Source organism: Thunnus maccoyii, chromosome 2, assembly GCF_910596095.1.
Source record: "Thunnus maccoyii chromosome 2, fThuMac1.1, whole genome shotgun sequence".
Classification (NCBI taxonomy): Eukaryota; Metazoa; Chordata; class Actinopteri; order Scombriformes; family Scombridae; genus Thunnus; species Thunnus maccoyii.
The window spans coordinates 16,313,481-16,321,661 of NC_056534.1; the positions used below are offsets into that span (position 1 = coordinate 16,313,481).

At 40.4% G+C, this 8,181-nt stretch overlaps 1 protein-coding gene across 4 annotated transcripts in view; it reads right to left on the reverse strand.

Annotated features, from left to right (window-relative positions):
- Window positions 1–7,826, reverse strand: part of tet2 (tet methylcytosine dioxygenase 2) — a 37,129-nt gene extending 29,303 nt beyond the window's left edge. Inside the window, exons 1-4 of one of the 4 annotated variants that reach the window (XM_042432385.1) lie at window positions 6,272–6,371; window positions 4,494–4,601; window positions 3,601–3,665; window positions 1,814–2,704 (exon numbers count right to left, since the gene is read on the reverse strand). The gene's annotated coding sequence lies outside the window, so the exon portion shown is untranslated. Of the gene's footprint in view, window positions 1–1,813; window positions 2,705–3,513; window positions 3,666–4,493; window positions 4,602–6,271; window positions 6,372–7,722 lie in introns of those variants that run through there. The other 3 variants (XM_042432383.1, XM_042432384.1, XM_042432382.1) reach the window with 3 other exon arrangements.
- Window positions 7,827–8,181: the final 355 nt, after the last annotated feature.

Genomic DNA, 8,181 nt, shown 5'->3' on the forward strand with positions numbered 1-8,181 from the left:
ACTGCCCCTACACCTTTTCTGTAGCCCCTTTTATCCACATTCTTTACTCTGTAAATGTCACTTTTATCAGTCTTCACTTGAACCCTTAGAAGAACTATAACTTTAACATTATTTTAAAGCTAAACTGAATTCCTGCAATGCTCCTACCTTAGCATTATGCAGGCAGCCTACAGTGTTAGTTACAATGCCCAGTTAAGGATCAGTCATTATTCTCCACCTTGCAGGCATGCATTACTTGGCTTTTTACCTGAGGCCATATTGTGGATACATTACGACTGTAGTCAGTAGAATACACAAGTCCAATACACAAACCTGAGGGAGATCTGTTATATTCTAATGGGCCATTCAGATGTTAATCTTAAAGTAGCACTTAGTGAATTCAGGAAAAAACTAACATCCAATTAGCTATTTGCTAATTGAAATAACACCTACTACAAATCTGAATTTACATGTTGTTATCATGTATTTAACTACTGTATTTCTAAAATATGTGCATACTAACACAAAAACCCTTAACTGTGTGATTATGTCACTGCTATCATTCCATTATCGTTCTTTGTTTCTCTATCTGTGTAAGTATTAGGTCACCATGGTGTTATTCTATACCAATTCCTTTCAAAATGATTACATATCACACACAGACACACATAGAAAAACACAGGCATGCATCACTCTTTGTGTTGTCAGTAATCTACTTGTCAATTGCTCTGTTTCCAACAGAACACACCAGTCTGATTATTGTGACCTTTAACTGCTTGTAGTGCATTAAAAATATACATTCCTGTCTTGTAAGTAGTAGTTAAACTTTGGATAACTTTTCCTCAAGAAATAAAACGTTTGTTGCTGCTCTTTGGCAACAATCCCTTGTTTAGCCTCGAGTTAAAAAAAAAAAAAAAAAAAACTGCTCCAGAATTACCATTCTTGTTCCTCCAGTTAATGGTGCGGTAGGATAGAGTTTCATTTCCTTCAGAGCTTTCTGACCTTGTCTGCCTTCACTACACTCTGCCACCACAATTCTCTTCTCTTTTGATTCTCCTTGGGATTTGCCTTTGTGTCTGCTTGTCATTCAGTGGTGAAAGCAATGAAAGCTGATTCACAGAGATACACAAAGCCAGAAGCTATTCCAGCTCCACTGCTCTGCAGACACTGTGCACTTACTGCTAGACCCGTCCAGGTTGGACTTTTACTCTCCTACATACAGTCTCCATACTGAACAGCACAAACAAACACATACACAGCCAGATATATGCAAATGAGTAGCTACACTGGCTAACTCTGCCTGCATTTTAACATATTTCATGAAATGTAACATCATTCAGTAATAGCTATTAATTACACATAAATGTTAAAAATGTGTTCCCATTCATACAAAAAACTCACAAATAACACACACTCAAACACACCTTTAGTAACAACTGCCTAACAAAAAATGCAAGGTTGAAATGTTGAGAAAGAAAGAGAGCATTATACAGGCATTTGAATTATGCTTAAAGAAAAACTACTGAACAAGCAGTCTAAGTACACCATTTTCCATGATGCATTCAAAAGCAGCAAGAATGTTGAGTGAACACAGAACTCACAAGAAAACACAAAAGGTGTCTCTCAGTTTAAGCTGGCAAAAAAAAAAGAAAGAAAATCGTCAGCCATGTTGGAGTAGCTTTATCTAATATCCCCTCCTTATTATGTTAGCTCTTGCTTTTACGGTGGGGAACATTAGCTGTACCTCGCCTGTTACAAAAAGCACTAAAAATACACCCGAGGTTAAAGGGGAAAAAGGTAAGCTAGAGTATTAAGCCTCCGAGCAAATTCTCACCTCCTTTTGCGTCCCTCCACTTTGTAGAAATTCCAACAAACCGTCTGGATGTCCTCTTTAACAAATCCTAAAGGGCAGCCATCTTGCCTCCTTCTGTTCTAACTATGAAACAGACTATCCTCCACATCAATATTCATGGAAACCAGTCTGACGTCGGCTCTCATCATCAGGAGAAGCCCGGGTGTCGCTGTTTGCCGGCCTGAGAAGCACACTCATATGTGCCTCTGGTGTAAGGCAGTAGAGGCATGCAGAGTGGACAAAATGTGCATGCAGCTCAGGGGGAAGAGCCTTGCTTTGCTGGCAAACTCAAATAATCACAAAATCACTTTCCTGCTGAGTCCTTCCCACACAAAGGGAGAGGTTTTCTTTTCCCCCCTCTGCTCCCTCCTCTCTTTTTCTTCTTCCCTCAGCCGCACACAATAGTGAACACTATGATGGCTGCCCTGAAGCACTGGAGTGGATTCAGAACTGGTCTCCACCCCGTGCACTTTTTGTTGAATATTGCAGCGGTCTCAACTGTCTGAGTAGAGCATGCCTCCACCCCCTTTCTTACTCAGACAGGAAGCTGAGTGGGTTTTTCCCTCCCTTTCACTCTATCTTGACTTCCTTCTTTCATTTTCTTTCTTTCTCTGTCATAGTTTACACAAGTTCCTCTTTGGTGTGGTAATAGCACTCATTTTTGAGAGCATTACAGCAACAATCAGTTGTGGCTAGTTTGAAGTCCGACTCAGTTGAGCAATGCACTCATTTCCAACGGCTGTGTCTTATTTTGGCACGCTTGTGCTGGCTGGCTCATTTTTAGAGTGGGGTGCAAGACAACTCTCCAGCCTGCATACAACTTTGCTTCATCTGTCTGCCAAGACCACCTCCTGTTGACACTGGCCACGTGGGCTTGAAAGAGATAGAGAGAGCAGTGTGAGACAGAAAGGGGCTGAGTGTGATTGAAAAGACAAATTCAGTCTTGTAAGATTGCTGCATGAGTAAAAATATGTTGGAAAGTACCAGTATCTCAGCTGTGGTTTTTTTCAGTGAGTGTCAGCAACTATGGTATTCAGAAGAGTTAAAAGTGTGAAGTTCAGTTTGCAGATTGTGCAAAAACAACACAACAGGAATGATGCCACCTGCTATGATGTTTTGTTTGGGATTTCAACTAATTTAGTTTGATAACCTCTGTACATGCATTTAGATATATGATATTTTGATTACTTTGATTATTAAGTATGTCATTTTTGTCTAGACTAACGGGGTGTCAGTCAATGTTTTTATGTCTGTATGTATGTCTGTATGCTGTCAGTGCTTGTATAATTTTATGTGGACTAAGATTAGCAACTGCGTTAGCGTAAGCTAATGGGGATCCGAATCAAGATTAAAGATTGTATTTGGTTTGCATTTTTGATTGAATGATTTTTATCCAGTGGTTTAAAGGAAAAGAAAGGCGTTAACATAATCCAAAAAAAAGTTCAATACACAATTAATACTGATGTAACAACAATGAAACTTGGGAAATTTAGCCTAAGTTTTTTTTCAAAAACATGTGTTACTATTTGTTAACAATAGTATTTTGAAAAGCCAAAGCATTAACTAACATGCAGCCTCCACTGACAGTACTATTTAATTCCTGCTTTACTTTACTAACAGGTGGGTCTTGTCTGAAAATAATCTGCCTTTAGCTGCAGTTCAGGCTTAAATGGAGACCCCACCTCTTTCCCAGCAGCCTGCCTAGCTGCAGTGACATTTGTTGACTCAATAGTTGCAGGCTCAGAGCAGAAAAGGAGATTTGTTTTTACACAGAATGGGGGAGGGGAAGAGGCAGGCAGAGGAAGGAGGAGTCACTCTGGCTGTAACACAGATTCTGCAAGAAGAGGACAAAATAGACCCTTTTACTGTACATAAAATGTTCCTTCCTTCCTCATATAATCTAATTGTTACTCAGATGCACATTTAACTGCTGAAGTATAAATTCAGCTGTAGTTGTTTCAAATGAAGTCATTCTCCCTGCTTGTGGGATTAGTTAATGGTCAACTTTTAGCAGTAGCCTTACACAGAAATGTCTAAAATGTGAGGAACATTTAGTCTTTTCATGAGGAACAGTTTTGAGGTGAATCCAGGTAAAAGCCCTCATTGACCCCCCCCCCCCCCCCCCCCCCCCCCCTTTAATCAATACTGGCCACAAAGAAGTAGATATAGATAAAAACAAAGCACACAAGTGTTAGAAGGATATGTGTATAGTGCAAAAAGAACTCCAATCCACAAGAAGTCCCTAATATATTCACTGTACATCCTTAAGTGCAGCATATAACCTGCATTAATCATCTTGCTGTTGTCAGGGAAAATTTGTTATTTTATTATTTTAGTCAAGGAATTACTATTAGTAATAGCAGTGGAGTTGATGTCATTTTTTCTGTGTGGGTGAAAAGATAGTAAATGAATGTTTCTGAGTTTCCTTTGGAGACTGCTGGCAGTGGCATGTTTATGCTTGTCCTTTGTTGTTAATCCTTGTTTGCATAGACTAAAGTAATGTGAACTGCAGCTAGCTCAGCTAATGGTTAGAGAACTGGTGACCACATAATTTGAATCCCCAGGTGAGCAGTGAATATCTTGGAGGTGAATGAATGAAAAGCACGTCTTCCCCTCTCCTCAACTGCCATCAAAGCGCCCCTGAGCAAGGCAGTTAACCTACCGCTGCACCAGTGAAATGTCCCAATGATTAATGCTGCAGGGCTTTCAGTGGCTGTTTGGACTGGTCAGCTTCCTTCCCTCTCCCTGCAACGGCTCCCTCACGCCACTGCTGTAAACAAGAAAGTGCACTCAGTCAATATGTCTGGTTAAATAACATTCAATTTACACATTGAAGTTTTTGTAACTGCTGTCCAAATTAGATGTATCTACAGTATGTTCAATTAGTCGCAGTACACAACAAGTAATTTTGATATACTCAGAAAACCAGCGTATATGTTTTTTTCTTCTCTGGATGAATGTATTTATTTGTTACTCTTAAAATTTGCAGCCACAGTACTCCAATAATGCAGTCAGTACATTTATCAGTGCTTATCATGCATGCAACTTAAAATGGCTGCTTTAACTTTTGGCATGTGTATTGTCAGTGGGCAGACTGCAGAGCTCCTTGCTGGGCTGCTTCCCCTAAAAGCTACTGTAACTCGTAAATCGGAGATTATCTTGTCATTCCTCTCACCTTGTCACATTTCAAAGGAATGGAGGTGTGTGCCGTCACCTCATCTGTAAACACAGAGCTGTGACCTCATGCTGACCCAGGGTCATCAAAATTTAGGCACACTTGTCACTTGGCTGATTTCACACCTAAAGATGAGGATGAGCATTAAGGGTTTTTTTTTCTTGTGGGCCCAGTGCTCTTGTTGATTTATGCCAAACAAAACAAAGACAGGATCCTACTGGGTCCTCAGGTCAGAGATCTGGGCTGCTGGTCTTGAGATCTGTTTGTCACTGCGGTGGTTTATAGTCTGGCTTCCTGAACAGGCTTTTTTGGTTCTTTCATGTCAAACTGTGGCTGCAACGCATAAGTCCACAGGATGAAACTAGCCAACAAGTCCTCCAAATTAAATGACAAAAAAACATTGGACCATGCACTCCAGTACTACACAAAGAAACATTTTCTGGCATGACGTCCTCCCTGTCGGCAGGATGACATAATTTGTCCTTAAAGTGTGACAAATCACTATTGGAAAAATTAATAGGTTTTATGATGTGACAACAACATGATTAAGGTTTAGTTAGGTTTAGATACAAAAACAACTTGTTTCAGTTTAGGGAGAGATCATGTTTGGGTTAAAATTACTACTTTGTTAAGGTAAGGGAAGCTTCATAGTTATTGTTACAATAATAAGCACATAGTTAAGGTTGGAGGATGATCATGGTCATTGTTTTAGAAAGCCAATGGGAACTTGTGGTTGAAACTGGAAACAAACAGTGATCTCATCAGAACAACTTATTTGAAAAAAAAATCAGTCAGGTTTTCATTCAGCACTATGGATGACAGTTTCGGTTACATATTAACCAGTAACTAACCGATTAATTTGTGATGAGTTAAGTTGTGATGTAGCTTTTGTTTTTAAGAGCTGTCCAGCAGTCAGTGATCAGTGCTAGCTTATCTGCCCTGGTTAGCTTGACTTTTAGCTCATCCTTCTTCACCTCAAAGTGTTTTCAATGCTTTTAGTAACAATAGCTCTCGATGGTACAAAATACTCAGGCTTGAGGTACCAAACTAGCCCTTTCAATCCCTCGCCCTCTACCACACTGATTGGCAGCATATCGGTCTCAATCATTCAGCACACCAACTGGGTTATGGCCTATTAACAAAGTAATACATTGTTATTACAGATAGACTGTTGGATTAGCATGCTAGGCTAACAGTCCATCAGCTGTGTGACTTTATATCCATGCTCTGACATCTTTCAGAGCACACAAACACCGTAAACACACCTGTCCGCTGCCCAGCATGGTGCTCTTAAACTGGAGACACCACAGCTACACCTTACACGGCTATGCAAATGATGCTAGCCATGCTAACTAGGTGCTAGCCATCGCGCAGGTTTGGTACAATGGATCTGTGATGTCTCTTTGTATCTGCAGGTTGGTGCTCCTGTCAGTGTTGGAGCCTCTGTGTGAAAGACTTTGGTCAGTAAATGTGTGTTTTTAAAACTGATTTTAAGGCTGTGCTCACTCTCAGTCAAACAAGGTACCAAAATTTGGCACCGATTGATCTAATGTGAATAATGTAACGAGCTCAGTACCCAACCCTAGTATGCAAATTATACTATAGACTGACACGCATAAGGTCAAAAATATTCTCGGCAGTTAACCAATTAACAGTTAACCGTTGACATCCCCATTCAGCACACAGTACTGAAACAGCTCTGCTCGGGGTTGTGAATGACCAGCTGATGGCAGCTGATTCAGGGTCCCCTTTTCTCCTGATTCTCCTAGAACTGAGCACTGCATTTGACACAGTGGATCACACTATCCTCTTAGAGTGCCTCCACATCACCACTGGACTGTCAGACTCTGCACTTAAGTGGTTTCAGTCCTACCTTTCTGGTAGGACTGAGTATGTCTCACTGGGAGATTGCAGGTCTAGATTGCTTTCTGTCACCTGTGGTGTTCTCAAGCGGGTAGTTCTGGGTCTGAAAAGTGAAGCCAATTGTATGGATTGTATGGAAATCTATGGGAAAATGACCCTACTTCTCAGTCATGTAGTACCTCAGTAAACACTTTCCTAATGAGTTTATGGTCTCAATTGCTAGTCTTCTTCAATACAGCATGATGTTCATTTTGTAAATTTTGGTCCCCTTTAATTTAAATTTGGCAATAAAGCATAGTATGCCTTAGGGCCTGGCTACATTGTGATTGTCAAGTCCCTACCACAGTGACAACGTTGGTCGATCAAGTCGCATAAACATAGCGTAACCCCAGATTCACAGAGTGTAGACGTAGCCGTAGCATCACTATTTCGGTGTGTTTTCAGTTCATCAAAGTTACGACATTTTGGTCACCTAAAAAATCTTGTTTGTACTATAAGGGCTCTGAGGAGTCAGATGTTTAGTTTTTCTGAAATAAATTTTGTTTTAATGGTCTTAAGCCCGTTTTTCGCATTAGCATCAATGCTAATGCTAATTTTCGCTGTTAACCATAGACTGTAATTGCAACATGTTAACCAAGCTATCAGCTAGAGTTAAGGTCAGCTCAACCCTCTCATCCAAATATGGTCACTTCTCATCACTTCTGTCAAAATGCCAAACTCGAGGCTTCAGAACAGGAGTCCACAAACTAATAGGTGACGTCATGGTGGCTACGTCCATTATTATTATACAGTCTATGGGTGTTCCGCAAGCATCAGTTCTCAGCCCCATCCTGTTTACTCTCTACATACTCACCCTTGGATGTGTCATCAGCAGACATGGGATGTCTTTTCATTGCTATGCTGATAATACCCAGCTGTACATCAAAACTGCCCCAAGCCCCTCTTCAGCCGTGTCACGCTTCAGCACCTGTCTTGAGGAGATAAAGGCTTGGATGAGCACAAATTTCCTCCAGTTAAACTGCATCAAAACTAAAGCTCTCTCTCTTATTGGCACTCCACACATGAATGAAAAGTGCAGTACAAATTAAATGTATTAGTATTTTTAGTATTTAGTATTTTTTGTTCCACACAGCAGGGTGGATTAGTAAAATGATCTTTGAACATATTTTCTATTAGCAATAAAGTGTAGTGTACTACTGTTATTACTAAAATAAACAGCGCTCCCCTTCTCTCTCTCTGTCCGGCAACGTTCAGACCAAATCTGGCAGTGTGTGAAAAACTGCAGCCCTCCCATTCTATACCCTTCTGATAA